This window comes from Phyllostomus discolor, chromosome 12, assembly GCF_004126475.2.
Source record: "Phyllostomus discolor isolate MPI-MPIP mPhyDis1 chromosome 12, mPhyDis1.pri.v3, whole genome shotgun sequence".
Classification (NCBI taxonomy): domain Eukaryota; kingdom Metazoa; phylum Chordata; class Mammalia; order Chiroptera; family Phyllostomidae; genus Phyllostomus; species Phyllostomus discolor.
This window is the reverse complement of record NC_040914.2, coordinates 56,868,395-56,895,789: the sequence shown is the minus strand read 5'-3', so window position 1 is coordinate 56,895,789 and position 27,395 is coordinate 56,868,395.

Genomic DNA, 27,395 nt, shown 5'->3' with positions numbered 1-27,395 from the left:
GGGAAAAAAAGGACATACAGGGAAAGCATGGCAAACATTCTAAATTTCTAGATTCACCTCTGATTCTCTGCAGGGAAGGTAACTTGGGGACAGTATTATATGTTATAATTATTCATGATATAAATTGTGCTACTCGGCTCAGAAGAGTGACTAGAGTTGATTTGGATTATAAATAAAAACTCTGTATCTGTTTGTGTAACAAATACACGGTGCATGACCTGAATACATGAATTAGCAAATCAATAAACGTCATGAGGAGAGAAGGCAGACAACTGAGTCAGACAGACCCGGATTCAGATTCTAAACATTGTGTTTATCCTGTTGATGTCGTTTGGAGTAACATTCCTCAGCCATTTTTTTTCCATTTGTAAAATTGAGTTTAAAACGTTTCACTCAAAGTATTTCTGGAAATGAAGTAAGATAGGACATCTAACATTATCGTCTGCTTAGTGACAGATGCTCCAAAGAGGGCATAAAATGATTGTTATTTTCTCAGGAAAATCTAACCCTGACCATGGTCACTTCGTGTTACCGTTAGTGCTGATGATTTAAAATGGCACATGTGTACGCCCACACACATAAGTGTGTGTTTGTGCGTGTGTACATTTATACGGGGTCCAGCACAAATATTGCCCCTTTTTATTACACAGTTTTTATGACAAAATCATAAGCATGTAATTCTGTAACCTAACAATATCCTACTTAAGCCCACTGTGTGACATTTTAGGTGAAATGTTCAAATTGCTGTCCATCTCGTGTGAGACATTCATATACCCTACCAACCACATTCAAGCAAACCCTACTTCCGCTGAGCCTGTATATGATGGATAGGTAGGTAGGTAGGTAGGTAGATAGATAGATATGGCCACTTTTTATTTTTATCTGAAATAAAATTATATTAACTTAGGAGAGATGAAGAAAATCTTAAAACTCATTCAGAGCTTCAGGCTCTTGCTCCAGAATTGTGTACTGTGGGGGATCGCACACGCATGAGGAGAGGTTTGTGAAATCCAGGAAGGCAGTGTCCTTGCTCCACTGTGTTTACACCTCTACTTTCAAAAATATGTTGTTAAAGGTGATATTAGTTGAACAAAGCAACATTATTTCAGCTACTCCGGAAGCTAGTTGACAGTAAGTAGTCCCTTGAGGCAAGATTCTTCCCAGCAGCTTCACTCACTGCAATATTTGTTCAAAACTGAGGAGTGATTTGTAAGATCTGTCCCTTCAGGAAAAAATGTGATATCGATGCCATGTAGCTAATGCACAACCAAACTCCCCACCTGTCCCCCGCAAAAAAAATCCACTACAAAATGAAAGCACAAGCCTCAGCCCAGCAAAGTGACAAACATCATCACTTTCCATTTTTCCTTTGAGTGAAAGATTCATTCCGTACCAGGGGAAGTAATCCCCAGTACTCTCTAGCTGAAATGTATTAGGGGGGAAAAAAAGAAGAGAAGATGTTCAAAGAAACAGCTCTGGTTTCCCAGTGAACATTTATTATTATTTCTTCAGCATCTTGAGTTCTCTTGAGTTTAATCAAAGAACTGCGGGAAGCACCTTTACCAAGTCTCAAGTTAGACGGCGAAGGAGCCACATCCCACAGAGTTTGCTGAGCACCTAGGATACAACATACTCCCCAGGCCCTTGTTGTTATTGTCGTTGCACCTGGGTCATAGAGGAGAAGCCAGGGGTCAGAGTGTGGCAATGATGTCCAGGGTCAGACCTCTCAGGAGCAGCAGTACTTGGTCCAGAAGCTCGTAAATGTATTGCAAAGACGAAGGGAAGCCTCTGGGGCTTATTATAGGGAAACAGGAGCCAAACAAGGAAGCACGGAAAATGTCAGGTCGGGATCACTTACAGAAAACTATGTAAGATGCCACAGCCAGTTTCCGTTGCCCACGTGGCTACCTGAGAGGTCATGCCGTGGAACAAGTAAGAGTAAGGCTGCTCATATGTGAAGCTTAGTCATGCAATACCATTCTTTAAAGTTGAGGAAAACGTTCAGTCTGCCTAGACTCCTATTTTCCTGCATCTAAAATTAGAATCATGAGCGAGTAATGCATGCATTATAGGTATGCGATAAAGATGAACAAAGTGCCCTGGCTGGTATAGCTCAGACGACTGAGCACGGGCCTGTGAACCAAAGGGTCAATGGTTCAATTCCCAGTCAGAGCACATGCTTGGGTTGCAGGCCAGGTCCCCAGTAGCAGGGCGCATGAGCGGCAACCACGCATTGATGTTTCTCTCCCTCTCTTTCTCCTTCCTTTCCCCTTCTCTCTAAAAATAAATCAATAAATTCTTTTAAAAAAGATGAATAAAGTTAACATGTTCTTTGAAGAGTGCCCAGCTATTGTAAGTTTTCTACAACTATTAGCTGTCAGTAATATTGTTATTTGAGTCTTTCCTGCCACAACCATCTGACGGTTTTGGCTCACTCGTTGTCCTGTTATCTTAGGGCTTTTGCTTACTTCCGTAACTCCATATGTCTCTCTGCTGCTGTGGATGCAAAAATATCTCCCTGTATGTCTCATAGTCGGGTTCCTCAAGGAAATGGATGTGATCAGACTGGTTAGTTATAATCCAGTATAGTCTGTTCTTAGGGCAGAACACGTTACGTCTGTAAAACGACCTCAGACGCCAGTCGGAAGTGAGTCAGTTCCCACTAGAGTTGTGTCGTCCTCTGGAATAAAACATGACAAAATGCAGGCTTGTAGAGCCAGCAGCAGATTTTCCTTCACAGGAGCTTGAGCTTTGATCCATCTCCAGTCTCATCCGCCTCCCTCTGTCCTTGCCCTGTGGAGCCCACCGCAATTAATATTCTTTCCTGATGCACATCAAAGAGGAACCGAATAGCACTCTCCTGCTTCAAACCCTCAGTGAAACGGAAAATAGGTAAGGTAAAGCGGGGGGCATGTTAAACCAGCGGGTGCTACACTTCCAAAGCAAGTAGTGAGATGCTACTTGTCCATCAGTGATTTGATCTATCCCCTATGATATTTTATATGGACCAGAGACCATAGTGGTGGTGATTTTTTGTATCAGGTATGTTGATGTGTTCTGGTTGCCTATTGCAGCATAAGTGCTTGTGATGACAAAATGAAGATGCCCCTAATTTCTCTTTATAAGTTAAGAAGGCCATTCTCACATATCCTTGCAAACAGCAGGGTTGTATAGTCTCAATCTGGCCCATAAATTAAACACAGCTCAGAGGCCAGTCACAGCTGCACTGCCTACCTCCTCACACAGGCCATCACACCCACTGCAGAAAGAGTGAGGGAGCTCTTTGGGCTCTCTTGTATACGGTACTACTTCCATTCATGTGGCCTCCGTTCTTATGACCTTGTCCCAGCCTCAGGCCCCACCTTCTGATGCCATCACGGTGGGATTCAGGTTCTGACATGAATTTTGGGGGACATAAACATTTGGTCCCTTGCACAAGGTGTACCAGGCTCGGTGCTACACACATTGTAAGGCCTCACAGGTGTGTCCTTAAGCAGGGATTTTGATCGAGAACACTGAGTCCGAAACGTGTTCTCTTTCTGTTGGACATGAGATTTCAAAACTACACTGTGCATGGTACACACGAACACAGATGCACACTGTAGTTTAACTGTCATCCCGGTGTATCAAATTTCAAACTCCTTGGTGATAGAGAACAGCTCTGTGCTTGTTTTTATATCTCAAAATACCTAACAATAAATGAACAATCTCAATAAATAATGCAGTTCTTCCAAGTTCCAATGTGTGATATGAAAGATCCACACTCTATCTGGTTATATACATTTGTTCAGTTTTGTAAAATAATCATGGAAGTATATACTTTTGAGTTTTGTATATAAATTATGTTTATTAAACATCAATGAATAAAGTTAAAAGTATTCCATTTTTTAAGGCATTTGCATATTAACAATAAGAACATAACATACCACCCAAAAGACCAATTTCAGGTTTAGGAACAAACATTGTATCTACAATGATGTGTAGAGAACAGGACATCTGTGGAGTTCTTAAAATAACAGGCTATGAAGCATAACCATAACCATATGAAGAATGTAAAGTTCAGGGAAGTTTACATTCTATAAAAATATTGAAGTTGTTTTTGCCATAAATATCTACGAACACCTTTCATAAGACTGATATACCGTATTTTTCAGACAATAAGACACAACACCCCAAATTTGGGAGGAATAATGGTTGTTAGTGCTGCTGTTCAGTTCTGTTTACATTCACATTGGTGAAATATTATGTTATTTATGTTATTAAATATTTTACCACATTTTTTGCTTCAAATTTTTTTCTGTCTTCCTCCTCTAAAACCTAGGTGCATCTTAGGGTCCAAAAAATATGGCAACTGTGTAAGTTTATTTATTTTGGATTTATATGCTTCACACTGCCTTGGAGAACTTAATACACAGTTTACAATGTTAACAATATACCTCTGCTTTCAAGATGGCAGCATAGGTAATACAGCTTGCCTCCTTGGCTGGCCACATCAAAATGACAACTAAACTACAGTAAACCATTATTCAGAACCACCAGAAATTGAGCTGAATGGAAATCCTACAACTACAAAATTAAAGAAGAAACTACATCAACACTAGTAGGAGGGACAGGGACACGGAATCAGCTGGTCCCACACCCATGTGTGGCACGTTAAAATCGGGAGGGATCACTCAGGTGCAAGGGGTCCCAGCCCCACACCAGGCCACCAAGCCCAGGGCTCAAGTGCCAGGAAGATAAGTCCCCATAACTTGTGACTGTAATTTCCAGCAGGTATTGAGACTTTGAACCCAAAGAGACATCATAATTAAAATGCCAAAGGTTAAAGACAAAGAGAGATCTTCACAGCAGTAAGAGAAAAGTAGTCAGTTTTACTTTCAAGGGGGCTCCCATAAGACTGTCAGCTGATTTCTCAGAAGAAACTTTGCAGGCTAGAAGGAATTGGCAAGACATATTCAAAGTCATGAAAAGTGGGGACCTACAACCAAGATTGCTCTACCCAGCAAAGTTTTCATTTAGAATTGAAGGACAGGTAAAGAGCTTCTCAGACAAGATAAAGCTAAAGGAGTTCAGCACCACCAAACCAGTATTATATGAAATGTTAAAGGGTCTTCTTTAAGAAGAAGGAGAAGGTAAAAAATATGAACAGTAAAATGGCAATAAATACATATCTATGCATAATTGAATCTACAATAAAAACAAAATAAATGAATGAACAGAATAGAAACAGACTCATAGATACAGAGAATGTTTTTATGGTTGCCAGATGGGAGAGGAGTTGGAGGGATGGGTGAAAAAGTTGGGGGTTTGAGAATTACAAATTGGTAGTTACAGAATAGTTATGTGGATGTGAGGTACAGCATAGGGAATATAGTAGCCAAAGAATATATATGCTTGACCCGCGCACACGGACAATGGTGTGGGAATTACCTGAGGGAGTAAGAGAATCTGGTTAGAGGCAGCCAAACAGGGAAAATTGGGGCACCTGTAATAGCATAAACAATAAAATATAATTTAAAAATATGTTAAGAAAATATATTAATCCAAACCCAAGACCTACAGACACTTCACTAAGACAAATATTTTACAATAATAGTAATTCTCACCATTACATTCTTTTTTGTCTCATTATTTTTATTTATTTTACTTCATTTTTCCATTCTCTTTAATTATTTTCTTCATTTTGTGACCATTGGTCTAAAACGATCAATTTAATTTCATAGCTCACAGAATCAAGTGTTGAAAAAATATTTTCAGGGCTTGACAGTAAATATTACAACTTTGTGAGCCATATCAATCAGGACAACTGGACATTGATTGCTCTGTTGCAATAAAACTTTATTTGTAAAAGCAGACAGTTGATCACATCTGACTCACAAACAGTACTTTTCCCACTGTGGATCATAGTGACTAAGGAATCATAAAGCTCAGTTTGAAAAATATTGCTCAAAAAGTAGCTATTCTCCAACATCCAGCCTTAGAACCTTTTATACTCTTAAAATTATTGAAACAAACTGATGTTTATGTGGGTTATATTTATCATTATTTATCATATCAGAAATTAAAACTGAGAAATTTAAAGATCTGTTTATTAATCTATTTTTAATAATACATTTTGTGTTAATGGAAATGATATATATTTATGAAAAAATAATTGTTTCACAAAGCACAAATAAATTACTGAACAGAGCAACATGCTTTTACTTTGAACAAATCTCATTATTATCTGGATTAAAAGAGCATAGCTGAATTCTTGTTTCTATTTTTTCATTCGTTCTGGTGAAGCATGGCCCATTATTTTGGCTAAATGATATGAAGAGAAAACGGCCTTATACTCATATATACTGAAAAAGGAAGGAGCACTTTAATAGCCTTATCAGATAATTATGGATATCCTTTTGTGATACTTCACTAAAATTTAATAAATAGTAGTTTCTTAAATGTTAGTTATAAGTTTGAAAACCATATTAATGAACATCTGTTCATATCATCACTGATCTCTCTAAATATCAGGAAGCTGTGAACCTCACAGGAGTGTATACACATTTTCTAACTAACATGTAAGTTTACTTGAAACTTGATTTTTTAAATTTTTTTGATAAGGTGCTGTCACTTATTTTTCTTGAAGTGCCAGGATTGCTTTATTTATTTTAAGAAATTATCAGCCATATACCCACATCTGAACAGCCATAATTTATTTATATTTGGTAAAGAATTCAACCTTGCCCCCAAAGAGGTCTGACCTATTTCCTCAGGTTCTTGAAAATAATCTCTGAACCTCTGGACTCTCATGCCTACATGCGTGTCTTTGTTTACTTTGGGGCCTTGGTTGTGCCACATAATAACATGTGATTCAGGTCAGGGCTCTGGGGCACGCTCACACAGTGATTTGGGGAGCCTTGGGTCATGCCATATCTGTTCGAAGTTCCAAAAGCTGGAGATTGAGGTTATCTACATGGACAACCAACCAGGTTTGCATGACCAAGTCCAAGTGAAGTCTGGACCCTAAGGCTAGGGTGGCCCTAGTTGGAAATATCCCATTCATGATGCCACACACTGATGTCAGAAAGTAATGCTGCCCTTGAGTCCATGGGGAGAAGACGCTGGGAGATTTGTGTATGGAATTTTCCTGAACTCTGCCGTAGTATGTGCTTCCTCTCATGGCTGATTTTTATCGGCATCCTTGAGTGCTAGTGAACTGTAACCATGAGTGTCACAACTTTTAGTTAGTTCTTTGAGATTCCTTTTGGCAAATTATTGAAACTAAGGGTGGTCTTCAGGACTTTGGAACTTGAAATCTCTCTCAAGCTGGGTGGTCTTACAGATGAATGGCAGTAGAGAATGCATCGGTCACGAGTATAGCTGGATATTACTGCCTTCATTTGTGCCAAGTCCCCAGGAGTGTTACCCATTATTGTCTTTCTACTAGTGTCCATTCAGTAAAAGGAGAGAATAGTGTCTTTAATTGCTTTATAAATATAATTATGAACTCACAAGCCACCTAAAATGATGTTAGGACTCCCAAGGACCTCTGTGCCTTACTTTAAAAATAATTTCTATAAAAATAATGTGATATATAGCATATTTTATATATATATATTTATATATATATCAATAGTTTTCTACTTAATAGCCTGGATTCCACTTAAGTTAAAAGACAGAAGCTAATTGTAAGCTTGATTGAAAACTCTTCCATTAATTTCATGTTTCTGAATTTCTTCACTGTTGATCGGGCTCTTTCATTATCTTTCATTTTAATGTCTTTTGTTTCCCAGAATTTTCTCACCTGTCTCAAGACTTGGCAATTCTGCCTGAAAGGTTGTTTTCTTACCTCCCATACCATGGAGAGTTCATTTGTCTGTGTGCTCAAGAGAACATGCACTCATTCATTCTCTATCACACTTCATATGTCTATAGTCCCCTCATTCTCCACATTTCCTATTCATGCTTTAAGCAGCGTCTTTAAATAGCTCCCCCCCTCAAAAGGCCTTTGGTGATTACCCTGTTTCCTTTTTCTTTTATTTATTGCTGCATTTTTCATTGACTAGCATAATGCCTGGTAGGTAGGGGCATAAAATGCAATGAGCTGAAAAAAAATAATGATTGAATATAAAGAGCCTGATGAATTCAGCTGTCAGCTATCATTTTGCAGACAGATGAAGTGTTCTAAGATCCAGCACAACACCCTCTGATTTAAGCTGTATCCCTTCCCTTATTTATGCATGCATGGATGGTGGATGGATGGCTGGATAGACAGACAGATAGATAACTGATACATACATACACTCACAGGCTGGCACATAGGGAGCATTCATTACAAACTTGTTAAAGGTATGCATAAAGGAACTGTAGCCACATTTGAAAGAATATTCAGCTTTATGATTCAACAGAGCCATTAAGCATGCCTTCAGAACATTCTCAGGTGCTTCTTGACCTTTTGCCTTGTATAGTCACATTATTCTTAACACACTTTTTCTCTTTAAAATAGCCAAACAGTTTGCATTCTACTATTTTGTGTAGACAACAGACTTTCTTGACCACAAGAATGAACTCCTAGGTGGTTTTTGCTGTCCTTGCCCTCAGTCTCTCTTGACCGGGATGGGTGTGAGGGGGAGGTATGGGCACTTGTGGGTTATTGGAATTGAAGAAACAAATCGACAGGGTGGGCAAACATCTGGCATCATCAACTTTATGAAAACAAAGGGCAAAATCAATGAGATGAGTCACTGTGTAGAATATAAAGAAAGATGGAGATACCTGTGCAGATTATTCAATCCGAGTTCTTAATTTTATAGAACCAGTTTTTGATGCTTAGTTGGGGCTAGCTTTTAGTATTAATGGCCTGTGCTGTGCTTATTATACTAATGGCATTCCCACATTAATTGCATACATCTCTTGGCCACTTTGGAAGGAAGCTCCAATATACAGTAACAGGTAAAGACATGTGCTGTTCATCCTTTAACCCTTCTCCCCAGCGGACCGCCTTTGAGAGGTCCATCTCTGCTCATGCTCATGCTCAGACAGAAGACTCTATTTTTCCAGGTGAGGAAGAAGCCAGAGAATCAGATTTGGATAAGACACAGGACACAAGGTGATTGATACCTGATGTCTGGATAACTCTCACAGCTCCCCAGTTGCTCTTGGGGGTTCTCTCACCATGAAAATAAAATAAAGGTCTGTTACAAAGCAGCAGAAGACAGGGAATGGTAAGAGGAATTTCCAAGCATTTCCTAAAGCTAGACAAGCTTTTCTGTATTCCAGTTTTTACTTGCAGATAAGCAACCTACAGCCCAACATGATACAACCAACCTAGCACCCAGATTTTTTATTCCCAGGAGAGTGATTTTTTGACATCCCCTAAGATTTCATTATCTCTCAATGTGTGATCAAAAACTTTGACTTTCTTCTGCTGAAGAAAAGTATCCCCTAAATTCCTTCCTCTGCTGTAAATCTCTAAAGGTTTTTGTTAGCTAGAAATGGCAGAGCCCTGCATTTTGGGTAGGAATATTTTACATTTAAGTAATATATTTAATTTCCATATCTAAATATTTAAAAATATATCTAATTTAAAATTAAAAAATGTAAATTTGAAGTTTAAAAATAAATTGAAATATTTAAATTATTATCTTCAGTTCCCTCCTTGAATAGTCTTATCCTGATTTATATATGTTATGCGACTTAGTTATGAGTAAATAATAGAAATAAAGAACATAGATTGACTTGGTTTTAACATTGTATTTTTCTTTCCCTCACTGTTCTTTCTCTCACTCTTTCTCCCTCTGCCCACTCCCTGAGTTCATTTTGTATCTTTAATTCTTGTTAGTTTTAACAATCTGTGACACTTCTCACCTTCAGCATAGTTCTCGGTAGCACCTGGCCATCCTGACTTTCACCTCTTTGAAAACAAACCAAAAAACTTAATACAGCTTTCAAATCCTGCCTCTCGACTGCATTATAAACTCCAGAGGAATCTCAAAGTTCCTTTGTCCCCTCTAAAAAAGAATGATTCCATGATCCTCAGGGCGAAGAAAACCAGTATTAGATGTAAATGCTTCAGTTCAACATGGAAATTCTCCCTCTTCCTTCAGTTAGTCCTCTCCTTGTAAAATTGCCTGTCACAGTATGATTTCTCCTTGGGTGGTAGGGACTCTTTCTATGGATTATGCGAATTGAGGATTTTCAGAATAAGTATCTATACATAGCTTTATTAAACTAACGTGTGGAAAGATATTTATTCCCCTTGTGTGCCCCTTGCATAGTGCAGCTGAGTTGTCAGATGCAAGGAGTCACAGGAAATCAAATGGCTTTGCTAATACTTCACAGTATTTCATTTTACTCTTTGCTCGCATATGTCTCAGAAATTATTCTCGTGAATTTGCTGTCATGATATAGACCTGATCTAGAACTTGAATAGGATTGCTATTCCAGCCAAATATATTTGTAACTTCTTACTGAATATATTCTTAAGTTTCTGTTACGGGAATGTGCATGTGTGATTTGGTGTCAAAAACTGTGTGGTCCATGTGGGTTCTGTCCGTGGTGCTGACTTGGAGATTCAGAGGTTTCGAGACGGAAGAGAATGGGGTAGTGTGTGTGCGTGTGTGCGTGTGCGTGCATGTGGAACAGGAGAGCCTAGCTCATGCGCAAAGAGGGGTAAAGGACATTGACAGAAAGACATTTGGCCTGAAAAGTGGACTGCTATCTTCCTCCTGCAGAGAAGCAGGAGCAGGTGAGGGGGAAGAAATCACACCAGGACAGTGGTTCAGAGCTAAACCTCTGGCCAGCCCCAGATGGCTGTTTTTTTTTTTCTCTTCTCATGGACGGCCTAAAAAGAGGTTCAGGGTATAATATGGGACAATGGAAAGTCACCCAACCTGCCAGGACAAATATCTGTGAAGGGATGCTGGGGACACATGGTCAAGGGAATGTTAAAAGGGTCTCTGGTTTTTGAGAACGGGTAGTGATCAAAACAGAAACGGAATGAAATGATATGGCCTCACCATCTCTTTTCCTTGCTAAGTGGATCCAGCTCCCCCCCCACCAACCCCGCAATATTGAGCAGCTATTTCATGCGGGCTCTTATTAGCTTAAGATTACTTCCTTTGTGCTCAGCCGGTGGGTGGACTGTACACTAGCCACCTCTAAGTGCCGCTCCACTCTGGTTGGATCTAATTCTTGTCACTCCTATTAAGGTACTTTGGGGCCTCCCCAGACTTGTCTACTAACCTGAGCTCTGTGTGTCATGGCTCCGGATCGCTGAGAAAGGATCACTCCTTCAGCAGGCCAAGAGTTTTATAATATATTGAAATGGAGCTTTGGGGGGCGGAGAAATTTCCACAGCCATTGAAGTGATCAGAGAGGGAACAATAAACAGAGCTGTTTAGGCTGGGTGATGTGCCGTGCTGGATGAACGATTTCCTGTTCTCCCACCACGCTTGCCCCATTAGCGCTGGCCATGAAAGGATAGGGAGCCCTTAGGAGTTTTATGGGTTTGCGTTTATCGCAGCTTGCCTTTATGAATCATACTTTGTTAAAAATGAAAAAATAATGTGTCCTACGTGTAAACAAGGTTTACTTATAGTGATTGACTCTGGATGGTAATATAAGTATTTTCATATTTATATATTATCTGCTTTCCAACAATTCTAAAATGCAAATGCATTGCTCTAATGATCAAGAACCAATGAATCAAATGACATAAGACAAAGCTTCCTAAAATAAACTTGACGGGTGTTTGACGACAATGGTCATTGTCACCTCATCCCCCACTCTCAAAACTACCAATACACCCACAGAGAACACTGGTCTGCGGAACTGATTTTCAGTCTTTAACAGGGGCAGTATCTCAAACTCTTGTGGGGGTTTTAAGTCTTGTTGTATCAGTGTGCATGTTGATAAGATGAATGCCTCTTTTAAGATGGGTCACTCGCCTTCCCGATGCTGTTGGAAAGAAAGGTGCGTGGAGGCAGAGGGTACGGTAAGGTCAGCTGGCCACTGAGTGCTGAGGGGCCTCACCGAGGCCATGCAGCTGTGGCCTGTCCATTGTCTGGAACTTCCCTTTGTAGACTCGCCACTCCACTGATCAACCTGTGATTTTTAGGAAGCTTCTTAATATCCTTCTGTCTCAAATTCAACACTTAAAATGAGAAAAAGTAGTGTGGTAATATAGCAAAGAATTGATACCTTATCACATATATGTATAAAAGGTGGGGCAAAAGTGGGTTTATGGTTATTCATGTGGGAAATAATATAATAATTATGAAATAATAATATAAGAATATATTATAGTTTGTATGCTCACAACTGTAAAACCTACTTTTGTTATACACTATATATATATATATATATATATATATATATATGTATATGTGTATAATATATATACATTGGTTTCAAAAGACATAAAGCTCAGTTCCAGGAGAAGGTGCAAACCTATTATGAATAAGCAAGTTATAGGAAAGTAAAGGTGAAGGATGATAAAATGAAAGGGTGTTAACTTCTTTGGTGTCACAGTTTTGCATGCCAGCGAGTCCCTTTGTTTTACACATATGGGCAGATCACAAGTTGTTGTGATAATCAGATGATTCATTTCTACAACAGGCTTAAAATAATACCTAATATAAGAAAGTGATTTGAATAATGATTTGTGCCTTTCAGAAGCCTTTGGGAAGAGGAGCTGTGTGGTCCAACTAGTATTATGGGCCCAGAGATTGAGATACGACCTCTGAGAAGAAGAGAACAGATTGTCGGCAAGAGGAGGAAGGTAAGGAGAATGTAGCATATTCTGGTTTTCAGGACAAGACTCTTGGGGGCTCTTGATACTCAGAAACCAAGGCAGAAGTCCAGTTTACACAAACATTTATCAAAATATAAGTTCACCTTCTAGTACTACATTAGTACTCAGCTTTCTTCCACCTCCTTCTCTTTCTTCTTCACCCTTCCCTCCGCCTTCATCCTTCTCATTATCTTCAGTATGTTCTCATTACAATTACCATTGAGTACCTTATTCTTCGACTAGTAGTGCATTAGACTCTCTCTCTCTCTCTCTCACACACGCACACACACACACACACACACACACTCTCACTCTCCTTATGAGCTAGCACTCAGAACAACCTTTCAAGAAATGTATCATCCTTATTTTGATAGATAATAAAACAACATTCCAGAGTAGTTATTCAGGCTGCTTGAAATCATCCAGTAAAAAAAAAAACATGGAATAGCCATAGTTAAAACCTTAATTTTTCTGGTAGCAAAGTAAATTATTGTAGGTTGGAGAGACAAAGAAAATGTGGTTCCCACCAGGGACGCTGCCTCTCCGCGCAGCGGCAGTGGGGCTCATGGCAGAACCCACACACAGGGATGAGGATGGCCGTTTGCTTACACACAGGCGTCCTTCGGGAACGGGATGTCCCGAGGGCAGTCGCTGGGGCGGGGCTTCAGGGCGAGGTGGCCTCTTCCGGCAAGCGGAGCTCTCAGAACCACCTCCCACTACCCTCCAGCTGCAGACCTTCTCAGCATCTGCGAGAAGTGGGATTTGTTTTTGGTTCTCCTTCAGGGACGGACTCCCTAAATCTTTCTCTTCTTCCTTGGGCATATGTAAACTGACTTTTCAAAACTGTAAGCATGCTGGGTAAATACTGACACATGCTCACTCAACGGCAAGCAGAAAGCAAAGAAAAGGGGGAAATGTCAATCCCTTACATATGAAAAATAAATTTTAAAAAATCTTTTAAGACATTCTAAAATGTTGCCATATTAGCAGCTCTCGAAACTGTGAAGTAACACTAACCTATGCGTGCGGAGCTCAAGGCACATTTCCTGTGGAGCCTTCCTGCTGTTCAAGGCAGGAGGAAAGGAGAGGAAGCATCTCACTTACAAGTTTGCAGTGGGAATTATTTTTAACTTAAAAAGTACGTTTTTGATGAAATTCTGAGTTTTCTTTCATTTTTATGCACGCCCCCCACGTACCCTCTGCTCGAGCCACGGACTATTTCTTGCCATTCCCCAAACACTCCAGACTCGTTCATATTCTGTGATTTTGCACATGTTTTTTTTTTTCCTAAAGGAGATACCCTTACCAGGAGCTCTGCCAGCTCCAAATTTAAAAGGCAGAGAGAATGTCACTTCCTCTGTCAGACCTTCCCAAAAGCCTTCACTGCACCGGACATGCTCTCTCACTCTGCTTCTGCCTCTGTAGCAGCCCGCATCCTTCCATCTGCACTCCAGATAGATTTCGATCATGTAGCGCTCATTCCTCTGGGTTTGCTCAGTCCAAGGATTGTGTCTCCTACATTAGCCGTCTTCTGGGGCTGACAACTAGTGTAAACTCAGTATATGTACACACGACACACGCACACACACAGATGCTGATGAATGAGTTTCAACACTTCTCCTGGACCCTCCTGGCTTTCTAGTCAGGAGACAATCACATTTTATAAGGATTTTATTGTACTGTAAGCAGCTCTAGAGAAAGTCACCCCAGAGTTAAAAAAATAAATAAATAAAAAGGAAAACCAGTATGTTTGCCATCTCAGAAAGAGGAGACCATTACTATCCATGCAGGGCATTCATGCCCCCCTGGTTCCATACTTCGTTTTTGTTACTCAGTTGTGAGTTCCAGTCCCACCTTGGGTCTTACAAGTTCTAATTGCCTGCCTGGTTTTCCTCACTGCTCTGACATCTGATACCTTCATCTCTAAATTTGGAATGACTGACTCATAGCACAGGGATTTAGTGAGCACTACTGGGGGCTTGAAATGTGGCAGAAGTTGAATATGTTATAGCAAACTACTTGGCCAGCACAGTCAACCCTTGGTTTCACAAGTGAATCCTGGAACTGGACGACTGCAGGTGGCTCCACTGATTGGTGCACCTGCGGAAAAGCTGGATGTGTGGCTATAAGAGGCAACAGCTGGGGAAGGGTTGTGCACAAAGTTTTGCATTTTGATTCTGGTCCAGCCTTTTCAACAATTATATTTGTGGTCTTGGGCGAATGATCTCTTTCTAATGATGAGTTCATTTCCCAACTTGCTAAATGCAAATCTCAATATCTAACTCCCGGCAATTTTGTGGATATTAAATAATACTATAACAGAGCTATTTACTGAATGTTTTCTGTGTGTCAGGCACTGGGTTCAGTGCTGTGCCTGAATCATCTCATTTAATATTACAAAAAGAATCTACGAAGCAGAAGCTACTGTCTATTTATCAATGAGAATATCAGGGTTTTGTGGGAGCCGAGTTCCCGGTGAAGCACAGCCAGGCGACCTAGATTCAAAGTTCACCCTCACAGGCCTGAGCTGTATTGTGTCCCTTTCATCCAGTGCATTTAACAAACACTTGTTCTGGGACTACTAATGGGAGGACACAGAGGTGAAGAGGACAAAGTCTCTCCTTTTGAATGTCGGTTGCATTCAAATAGGAAAGAAACCAACAAACAACATAGTTTCAGTTAGGGTTGACAAATTTGGGGGAAAAAAAGCAGAACCATAGGAGAGCCTGATAAGACAGGAGCAAAGGAGGCCTTTTCTGAGTTGATAGCATCTGCTCTGAGACCCACATAATGAGAGGGCTGTGTGTGGTGAAGGGACAGAGTACCATCTGGGTGTGGCTCCCCAAGTGTGCCCTGAGGTGAGTGTAAGCAGGGATCAATCATGGATTCAATCAGTCTGCCAGCCAGCCAGCCAGCCAGCCTAGCACGAGACTCAGCCCCTCCACTAATTGGCTGTGAGACCTTAGCCGTGGTCCTTAACCTCCCCGGCATAGGAGCTCTTTTGAAAACACCGACATCCTCAGGGTTTCTGATTTAATTGGTCTGGGATGGAGCCCACGCATCTTAAGGTTTAACAAATCCCTAGGCAAGTCCAATAATCAGCCCTGGTTAAGAGTTATTAACCTAAGGAAAAATATTTCCTACCTTTGAGCCTCGCTTTTTTCCCCATGAAAATAGAAGAGGAAATCATGAACCAACTCCATTAGAGTTGACCTTTGAGAATCAAAGTTGTGATGAGCCAGCAACACCAGAGTTGTGGGTCCCACCAGTGCCTAGTGAATTGGGATCAGGATGTTGGCAATATCTCCAAGTGATTTCTAAGTCCATTGAAGATTCAGACATGCTGGAATACGTTATGCCATGAATTAAAGTTGCCGGTAACCAATGAAAGTGCACAGTCATAAACAATCACCCTTAAACTGAGCAGGGAACACCTTCTCAGTGACAGGGGATCATTTCCCATTCAAGTCAGAATGGTTCCTACAAACTGCCCCAAGAATCAGATAAGCCTTTTTGGGGGGGTTTCAAAATCCATGCATAAATGTCTCCAGGAGAAGCTTGGTGTAGATTTTATTTTCCTGCTTCGAGATACTGTTTTGAACTTTAACCAAAACTTTCCCAACTTAAAGAATAAATTATGAATAAGGTCATAAATCTCATTAAAATCTAATATTCAGCAAAGCTGCCTGGTGTGTATACTATGGAAGATTGGATTTTACTGTAACTGGAGCCCGATGTATAATATTGCAAGTTAATTACAGAGGTTAGTTTTTCAACATGTAATGATAGCTTATAGAGGCTCAGTCTCTGTGCTGCCATCAGAACGTAAGGGCTCTTCAGAGACCAAATTTAATAACCGTTCATCTATTCAGGTTCACAAGACTAAACATGTCCTGGGTAAATAGTAATTCACATCTTTTCGGGCACAGATAAAATTAACAGATTAATGAAGTCTTCCTACACGTGCACACACAAAAGAAACAGCCCTTCTTACAGCGTTAAGTCTGTCTCAGCTTTTAAATTCTCTCATATCAGCCTTCGCCATCGACTTGATTTAAAGGGTTGGGAAATTGCAGTTATTTGGTTACTCAGTTGGCCCCTTAGGGTGTCTGTGCACCTTCCACTTGCAAATGGCTCTTCAGTCTGTATTACTGGAGTTGATGGCCTAATCACAATAATTGCATTGTTTATGTATAGTAGAGTCAAAATGTAAAGAGCCAGGTGGTAAGCCTTAACTGACTGCTTCTTTTGTCTGTTTCTGAAGGGAACTCAACAGTGCTTTTCTCTTATAAAACAGCACCTGTAATACCATGAAAATACAGAGAAACACACACGAACACACACCCACACCTACCTCCTTTTTCTCAGCACAAAAGGAGCAGCAAAGTGACGGAGCGCTCCATCTATGTTTTGTTTCCTTAGCTAAATAAGTTTTCGGTTTCTGTTCAATCGATATACTAAAGGATAATTTAATGAAAGAAAAGACACAAATTACGTTTTCTTGTTTCTCCGAAACAGATTAATCCACGGGGTGCTTTATCTTGTTTAGAAGTTGCCTTAACCCAGGAGGTATCACAGAATAATTTTCAATGTAGAAAAATAAACTCAGCACAGAGACAGACATTTAAATAGCATTGATAAATCAAATGTAAACATCGATACTTGTTAGCATTCCTTTAAATGCGCTCCCCTTCCAGCTAATGAAAACCAAGGAGAGGTTCAGAATGCCCTGTGCTATTGATTACCCAGACTTCTAATTCCCCTCCTGAGATTGCACTACGGCCAAAACTTTCGCATGTATATTTTCCAACTAAAGAAAGTAATAATTATAAATTAATGACATCAATTCTATCGAAATGCATTTACTACATTCGCACGGAAGGGAGGAAAAATAAACCAACCTCGGTGCTAGCAGAGTTTCAGGCAACATCTTGGTTGCCCAGAGCCATTTGTATTCATGCCGAAAATGGACCCGCAGCTATCGGGGTGGAGCACCTGGCTCTCCCAGTCCACCTCACTGGCTCCACTCCCTGGGGGTAGAACTATGAATGGCTTCTTTCTGACGGCATGAGGAGAGATTTGGCCGGTGCTGGTTTGTATAGTAAATAAAAGAGCCCAATTTGAATAGGTCCTTAGGCAATTTGTGCAAAAAGGAGCTGTGTGCGTGTGTGTGTGCATGTGTGTGTGTGTGTGTGTGTGTGTGTGTGAAAGATGGCAGCCAGAATGGACACAAGGGTACAAGTACCACTCGGTCTGCTGGTGGAACCCCAGCCCCCCACACTGTGCTGTGTCCTCGAGGTGACCCTTCCATGAGAAAGTCTGCAACCCTCCAATTGTTCTAGGCTGTTCACACGTGCATTCTAAATGGCTATCGTGAAAGGTCAGAGCTATTCTTTTCAAACCCCAAAATTCACCTGCTGGGCTCTTCAGGTACAATCGAGGTTCCTTCAGTCATTTTCAATCTATAGACATCCAGCCTCACTCAGCCTCAAATCCAATTTTTAAGCATCCTCTAAAGTCGGTATGAATATGTTAATGTAGTTTTATCATCATAACAACATAAGTGCTTATAAATATCTGCAGGATCCACATGTAAGCATACATATTTTAACATTATCAAAAGCCTTATGAAATTGTTGAGCTCTTGGAATTGATTAGTTTCCAAAGAACTCTGAATTATGCACAGAAATAAGATACTGGCAATCTATTAAAATTTAACATTCTCCAAACTGTATTTATTAGATTATTATTAGCAGTTTATGTACTGAGTGTGAGACTAATAATTCTATTAAAATGACACCATGTATTGTTAAAGCATTGCGGAATGCAAATGTTATATCGGATAGTGTTTTTTCTGAGCGTCGCAAACTCTGTATATACATTTAAATAATTTAGATTTTTGCATGCATGCATCACTCCAAGTTTATCTTTTAACAACTTTCCACATGGAAATAACGAATGCATTTAAAAATTAAGAGATATGTTAAAAATCATCTCAAAGGAACTCTTTTGCTTTGAAGTAAACCTAAGGAAAACTGAGCCAAGAAAGCCCAAGTTGTGCATTCTACCGACACTTAAAAGCAGGGAGACATTCGTAACCTAAGTTTACCCTTTAAAGCACCGCACCATATCAATTAACAGACAGGCGTAGGGAAATGTTCATTTAGAGAAACATTCTTACAATGTCCGTAATCTTGTAAGTCCCAAGATGCTGACATGATATGGCAGGTGCAGACAGAGAAACTGATGAAAATGCAGTAATTCTGAATTTTAATATAATATAAACCATGTCAGCAACATTTTTGAAGAGCAGCTGCCAAGATTTCAATCCCGCTGAATGGATAATGTTATTTTTATATTCCGTTCTCTTCTGGCAAATTAGACTTTCCCCCCTTTTTTCCTTACGGTAAGCTTCAACTTATCAACAACACCAAACAGAGCGCTCTGTTGAAGATGAAGCCCTAATTATAGTGACGAAAAAGATGGGGAGCACAACATTGTCAAGGAGAGAAACGGCAACAAAATATTATTTGTTGTTTGAAATTTGATACGTTCCGTAGCTGTAATAAGTAACATTAAGAAAAGAATCAGTTTCTGTTCAAATTCAAAATGCAATACATGGCATGTTGCTTACTAACTCCATGTCTTGTAAACCCGAGTGAAAAGGAAATTTGACAGAGTATTTTGTGTTGAGCCGGATTTCCCCCATGCTTGGCCAGTCTCCTGGGAATGTCTAAAAATGAAAAACAAATGGACGGTGGCACCGCAGATCCAGCCAAATAAGTTGGCACCGCTATCGGATGTCAGGACAGGTCGTGGCTCAGGGACTTTTAGAGCCGACCGGGACTGGAGCATTCAGCACCACTACCTCGCCCCACCCCCCAGTACACGCACAGGCAGAGCTGACAGGCCCTGCTGGGGGTGACCATTCATAATTACTTCCTTCATGCTCACCCCTCCCCTCCTCCCTCCACCCAGCTGACGCAGTGATTGCCCCAAAACACGAGCAGGGGTGACACTCCTCTTTAGCGCTATGCAATAACCTTCATAGACTTTGGAAAAAGAACCAAAATCCCTTAGTTCATAATCTGGCCCCTGCCTACCTTCTGTCTCATTTCTTGTTCCTTTCCCCTGGCTTACCAGGATGCACCCTTTTCAATTTCTAAAATTCACACACCTTCCTTTCTCCCACACCTTTCTCTCCTGGCACTGCTTGCTCCGCAGGAAGAGTCCTCCTATGGTTTAAATTGTGAAAGCTTTATGTTTTCCTGATATCTCAACATTCCCCCACATAGGTTGTGAGCATCCTGTCCAGGTGGCCAGGTGCCCCAGTGGCGTGTCATTACGCTGGTCCCCACCACACGTGTCCTCCTCACGTTTCCCTGCCTGTGACCCAGTGACATTCGGATGCACCAAGGAAATACTCTCACCCCATTGGCTTGTGCACTCCACCCTGATCTCCGGTAAAGGCACTTGGCCTTCACCCCGTTGGCACTCCTCCCCTCTCTGTCCTTCATGGCCTGCCGTGACTCCCTCTTCTGGACCTGTGAGCAGAAGGAATCCATGAGTGTCCTGTGCTGTGTTGGGGTGATCCTTAAAGTGCCCACAGAGGAGAAGGGACTGTGTTGTCTTCTCCTCTAAGCCTCTTCTGAATCTCAGTCTGGGTCTGGGCTGTGCCCCATAGAACCCCACAGTTCCCTCTCTGAGGGTACTCATCACCTTCTGGTGCTCATACTGATTACGGTGTGGTAGTTTTGTGGTTAAGAACAGAGGCCAGCACTTCAAAATATCTCCACTGCTTGTCAGCCTGGTAGCCTTGGGAAAATTATTTAAACTTTCTAAGCCACAGTTTAAAACTAACTTCCTTCTTGAGAGGGTTATTGGGAGCAAAGATGGACCTAATCCCTGTGCGGTCCATGCCAATTGATACCAAATCATCTCGTAATTTTGGGTCAAGTTGTGGCCTATTTCAATAACACACAATTTATTCTAACAATGCTTTTGTGCTTTAAACAAATCAGATTATTTCAAGAGCTTGCTTTTCCCCAAATTACATGGCCTGATAAAAGAAGCACAATTAATATGTTGTTGATATACATGCACACACACACAAACATACCTACAGAAACACAAAACCAATGGGTTCCTGTAATAACTAATACATCAGCCCCATCACCTCAAGCAAATTACTTTACTTTTGGGCTTTAATTTTCTTCTCTGCAAAGTAGCGGTTAATCTAACGGTAATTTAACTATGTTTTTCACTCTGCCAGGAGATGAGCATTGTGAATTCAGTATCAGTCTAGGGTGTCTCATGACCGATCTGAAAAACTTTGCATTTTTTTCTACTTCATTGGGGATAGTTTGCATGGGGTAAGAATCAACTGCTCTTTTTACTTTGCCATGGTAAAACTTGATTTAACAAAACATAAGGCCTCCCTCCCAGCCTTCAGTGGGTATATTTGCACGGAGTGGCGCGTCTGCTCCAGTTTGATCACGTTGAGAATAGCAGCGTGTGGGGCCGGGGAGTGGGCAGCTTCAAGAACACATGAATTGTGTATCGCAACAGCTTTCATTCTGGCTGTTTGCCCTGCAGAAAATGTAATGCAAGACGACTTAGAATAACAGATTGGGTGTTCTGGAGGACACGTATTGTGCCTGTCGCATGGAGCAAGAAGGCCGATCACAGGGAGCCTTGTATGATGTTCCAGTTCCAAATGCTCTAAAAGAGACTCAGCCTCCTCTCCGCGTTCCCACATTAAGGCTTAAGAAATGAATCATTTCAAATTGCAATTGAAAATGCAGTCAGAGCTGCTGCTGATAGATGTTTTTCCTTCAGATCCCACAGTCTCTAATTTCACTCTCTGATGTTCACTCATCCATCAATCCCTTACAAGGAACAACTTCCACAGGGCCAGCCTTGAGTCTCATTCAAGCCATGCGGCTGCCTCTATGTCTGTTCCAAGTTCAAATTCAGCCTTTCAGTCCTGGCTGGCATAGCTCAATGGATTGAGCGCAGGCTGCGAACCAAAGCATCACAGGTTCGATTCCCAGTCAGGGCACATGCCTGGGTTGCAGGCCACGGCCCCCAGCAACCGCACATTGATGTTTCTCTCTCTCTCTCTTTCTCCCTCCCTTCCCTCTCTAAAAATAAATAAATAAAATATTTTTTAAAATCTTTAATAAAAAAAATTCAGCCTTTCAGTTGGTGAGTTAGATATTTACAGTGTTTGAATTACGATATGTTTACTCAATGGACAGAATGAAGGGGTAGGTCCTGTTGTAGCTCCCCGTGTTTGCAGACTTGGAAAGGGATGGTCGTTTCCCTGGTTTAGTTTAATCTGATCTGATCAGACCCTGATTTATTTTATAATCAGCTAGTCTGGTATCAACTGCATAAAACTGAAGGAATAACACTCACCGACACTCATTACCCACAAACAGAACAAAATATGAACACAATAACATCACAATATTGTATTTTGATATACAATTTATATAATCAATGCCACACACACACAAAAAGGGATGTGATATTGATGTTACCTGACAGTTTCATGCATTGAAATGAGGACTTAACGCATGTAGGGTTTGCTTTAGTGAAGATGCTCTACTCTGGGCCCGTGGTACCTCTTCATCCCCAGCTCTGCCCCTCCCTTGCACCCTGTGCTGCTCTCACAGTGACCACATGGATGTCCCAGGAATCCCCATATTTTTAATGTCCTGAGGCCTTATACGTGCTCTGCTCTGCTAGAATACACAGTGATCCATTAAACACACTGCTATGCCAACTCCAGAACCCAGTTTAGATGTTTCCTTCATTGATGTAGAGGTGCACCTCCCATGGAACTTGAGAACGAGAGTCATTATTTCCATGATTCTAATACCCTATGTATCATCTGGGAGAAAGTATACATGCAATGATAATTTTTAAATATATGAATAGATAGATGAGCAAGTGGCATTGATTGAAGGGAAGAAGGCAAAGACACTCATGGTCAGGCGTGGAAGAGTGGGGGGAAATGGCACAGGACTAGGCTGACTTGTCTCACATAGGGTGAGGTGTGTGTGGGGACATGATTGAAAAAATCCACGTGTAAGATGGAAACTCAGTGAGCAACACATTTGTACAGGTCCTGGCGCAATGAACTTGCACTTGGGATTAATGTATTGGGTTCTAGACAGTCAAAGAAGACTCTTGAGGAGATAAAATAAATAATAAAACATTATACTGGGAGAATTCATTTTTCTGCTTGAATAAAGCCTTTGACCTTATAAAGAAAATCAGACTTGTTTAATAAAAATCTGAAATGGGACGTTAGGAAAATGGTAGGTTTGATGTCACATGGCACTCACCTTGGTCCTGTTGCATATAGATGGCGACTCCTGCTTTGAAGTGGTAATTTATAAAATGTTAACCTTGAGACCTGGATAAGTGAATGTCATTTGCAGGGCATAGAGGTTGCATTCTGAAACTCTGTCTCATTATGGAAAATAACAGAGCAAGGCAAGGAGCACAGAAATGTTCGACTATTGGAAGTCAAGGTTCACAAGCAAAATGCCTCCACATGTTTGGTGCTGTGCATTTGCATTTTATATATCATTTTATTTTCCATGGCGCTTTAATAATCATTTTAGCTATTTACCTTTACACGTGCAAAATTCACAATTTGCATCTGCAAATATCTACTCCTAGATACACCTGCCCACCTGCAGCATAATTAGCTAACTGAAATTCTTTGACATTCTACGATGTAAACAGTTTCCTAGCCTTAATGTTGTACTCTGCAAATATTAAAAGTTGATGCCTCTTTCTTTTCCTTCCTTCCTTCCTTCCTTCCTTCCTTCCTTCCTTCCTTCCTTCCTTCCTTCCTTCCTTCCTTCCTTCCTTTTCTCTCTCTCTCTCTAACTCTATCTCTATTCCTTTTAAGATACACTATTACATTTGACACTTGGATATTTAGGAACAAATCTTCCATTGTAGTTGCAAATCTGAAAATGTTTGGAAGTGTAATGGGCACTCTTATGTGCACCCCGTCACTGAAGGACTCATTCTACCAGCTGACTGATGGCTGATAGCTGAGTGCCCACTGAAGACCGCTCGCAGCCTGCTCATCCAAGTTCATGGCATCTTCCCAAAATCGAGTCTCCCTCCCAAGGTCACTCTGTAGGCAATGATTGGCATGTGCAGTGGCTTGAGGCTTTGGCTCCTTGTCTTAGTCCGTTTGAGCTGTTCTAACAAAATATCATGTGGACATTTATTTCTGAAGGCTGGGAAGTCCAAGATCAAGGTAGATGTAGCATGTGGTAAGGACAGGCTTCCTGTTTCACAGAGAGCCATGTTCTCATTGTGTCTTCACATGACAGAAAGAGTCCGGAGAGCTCCCCACAGTCTCTTTTATGAGGGCATTAATCCCATCCACGAGCGCTCCGCCATCATGACCTAATTACCTCCAAAGGCCCAACTTCCAACCACCAACCCACTGGAGGTTAGGGTTTCAGCATCTGACGTTTACAAGGCACAGTCAGTCCCTTGTGCCCCCTCTGCCCCAATTCAGGATAATTCTCCAGGAGCACCCCAGCCCCAGAGCTCCTGTAGTGCAGGCACCTTTCCTAGGTTGGCACTGAAGCCCAGCTTTTTGTTCTGCCCTATCCTAGTTACTTCACTCCCCACATTTGTAGAGAAATGAGAAAATACTGCTAAAATGTCCTGTGTACTAACTTCCATCTCAGAGTCTGTTTCCCGGAGAACTTGACATTCTATAGGAAATAGTAAAGTGTATGAGAAATCAACTTGTGGAATTTGAATTTTGAAAGATCCTGCATGCTAATGTAATACACTGCAAATCTCGTGGAAACGCTAATGCATCCTTCTGCAGGGGTAATCACGGGAGGCTAAGTAAGCATTGTTGGTGGCTTTGAATGGACTCTGGAGGAGTGTCTTACGGTGCAGCCACGGCAGTCATAGTTTTTGGTCCCTTAAACCCACTTTTGGACATTTATTTTATGAGAAACTAAAGAAAGTGACAGGTTTTCTCATGTCAAATTCCTACAGCTTACATAGTAATCAAAACTCTTAAAAAGTACAGAACTATCTTAAGGAAATCTTGATAGACATTTTGACAGATTAGGCAACTCGACTCATTTTCTCCCATGGGTATGTCATCTTATATTGTTCAAAGTACCCTCTCCTCACAGGATAATCTCACTTGATCCCCCACTGTGGGATGTGGGCAAAACTGGGGCCCCTATATCTTTCCCAGAGGAGCATAAATACTGAGCAATAAATGAATTCCCTCGGGTGAGTAAATGCTCAACGTTGGTGAGTCAAACCTTTAGTAATATGAGTTGATATGTAAATAAATTGATAATAATTGAAGGAACATAATAAGTCTCAGACGAAGGCATCTGGTTCCTACTTTGCTGATGACATTTACCTGTCTTCCCATATGCATCAATATCGTATTTGGTTGAGCATGGTGTGGCGCTCCCTACAGGCCTAGAACGAGACAAGGGCCATCTCTCACCCCATACGCAGAAACGAGAGCATGTAGCAGAGCCCGAGATCCCCCTTCTTTATGCCTACATGTGCCTCCTTTAAATGTGCCAGGGAAGCTGACTAACCGTAAAACGTGTTTCAGTGAGGTCTGTGCATCCCCCTCATCTATAACTGTATCCACCTCCAAAGCCTTCAGAAGTATTTTTCTGACTTTACAGGGGAAAGAGAAAATGTTCCCGGATCAAATCTCTCTGTAGTAAAAATGGCCAAAGTCCAACCTGGGTAAACCTTCTCCCATCAATTGTCAGCAGGGAGAAATGGATTCTTTTGCTCTACATCAGGAGAAATGAGATGTAGGCTAATTATCTCTTGTAGCGATCATCAGCAAACCGGAAGATATCTAATATTGCTTTAAACACAAAGTCATTGTTTAGCAGAGATATCAGTATTCACATATCGTGGGGCGGGGGGGGGGGGAGAACAGAAAGGAAAAGAAGCTGATTAAGGGTGAGGTGGAAAACTATATTCTGTCTTACTGCTCTGACTTTGTTAAAGACCAGAAAGACATCCTAACATCTTTCCAAACTACTCATCACTACATAAGGAAGCAAAATGGACAGGTTCTGCCTTCCCACTTATTGCCTTTGCTTCCTCTATTTGGTTGCTATCCAGCTTCTCTAATCATTAATTGTTTATAAGATGGGGGCAATAGTAGCAGTTCAGTCAAAGTCAGTCAAGGGGAGACAAACCTTTCTAAACATTTCAAACGGAGGAATTTAATCCAGAGAGGAGAGCAGAGACCTGTGAGAAACCAGGGTGTGCTGAGCATTGGCATTATGTCCTTTATTCTTCCTCCTAAGAAATATGTTGCTCTGTGCACGGAGGTCCACAAAATATGTTTTCTATTTTGAACTTCTTTCTAAACTTTAAAGAAATGTTATTTTGGATTTCTTTTAAGTAGTAAGTTAAATTCTGAGCTTTTGCTGCATAGCAAGGAACCGAATCTCAGTGGCATACAGGGATAAGCATTTATTTCTCACTCCAGGCTGTGTATCTCTTGAATGTGGATCCAATTTGGGTCTGCTGCACCTGTCCCATCGGGGACCTACCCGAGGCTCACAATTCTCACGACAGGTGAGCAGCACCCAGCAGTGCAAGACAAACACAGAATGCGTCTTAATGTCTAGACGTGGAAGCTCACTGCCACTTTCACCTTCATTTCATGGGCAAAAGTAGATTCACCTGGTTAGTCCTGACATCCGTGAGTTAGAAAGGTATGCTTCTCCCACGGAGGCAGTGGATATGTGCAGAATAATCTAGTCTACCATAAAGGAAGCAGAACAAACCCAGATGTTTAAAAAAGGTTGCACACTGAGAAAAAGGTACTGGTGAATCACAGAACAGTGGAGCATATTTTAGTGACTGCGGCTTTGTTCAAGACATACTGTAGCTGCAGCTAAAGCATTTCTGAGCTGCTCAGCCAGCAGCTGGTGTTCAGGGGTCTGTGCTCCTGCGTTCTCCCGTCATTAGGGGGGAGCTGATTATTGTCTCAGCTTATGCCGTCTTGCTGCTACACATTTCTCCCTACTGCCCTGGCCTGCATCTCATTCCAGTGCATTCGCGGCTTCTCCACACTGATAACTTACACTGCCTCAGACTTCACTCCCACATGGCTTCTATTTACTGCTTTCCCTCTTTGAGTCATTTTACTTCTGCTCTTGTTTTAAACGTTATTTTTATTGTTGCCACTAGTCCAGATGTTCCTATTTACCACCCCCTTTGCCCACCTCCACCCAACCACCACCCCCCACTTCCTCTGGCTGTCGCCACACTGTTGTCTGTGTTTGTTAGACAAAGAACCTGTATTATTTGCTTCTTCTCTTGGCTCAACACCTTGGTTTCTCTCTATGTTTTACATTCAAACACACTGTAAATGAGGGTATTATTGGTTCAGTTTATCACTGTGTATTTCTACTGGGCAAAGCTCAAAGGCTGCCAACCAGCAGTGAATAGTTTGCCTGCAGGTCACATGTCTATTTCTGGTCCAATCAGCTGTATCCTGGGAGGCAGTCATGAGACACGAGTGAGGTTTGCTATGAATGTATCGTCAATGATTATAGGC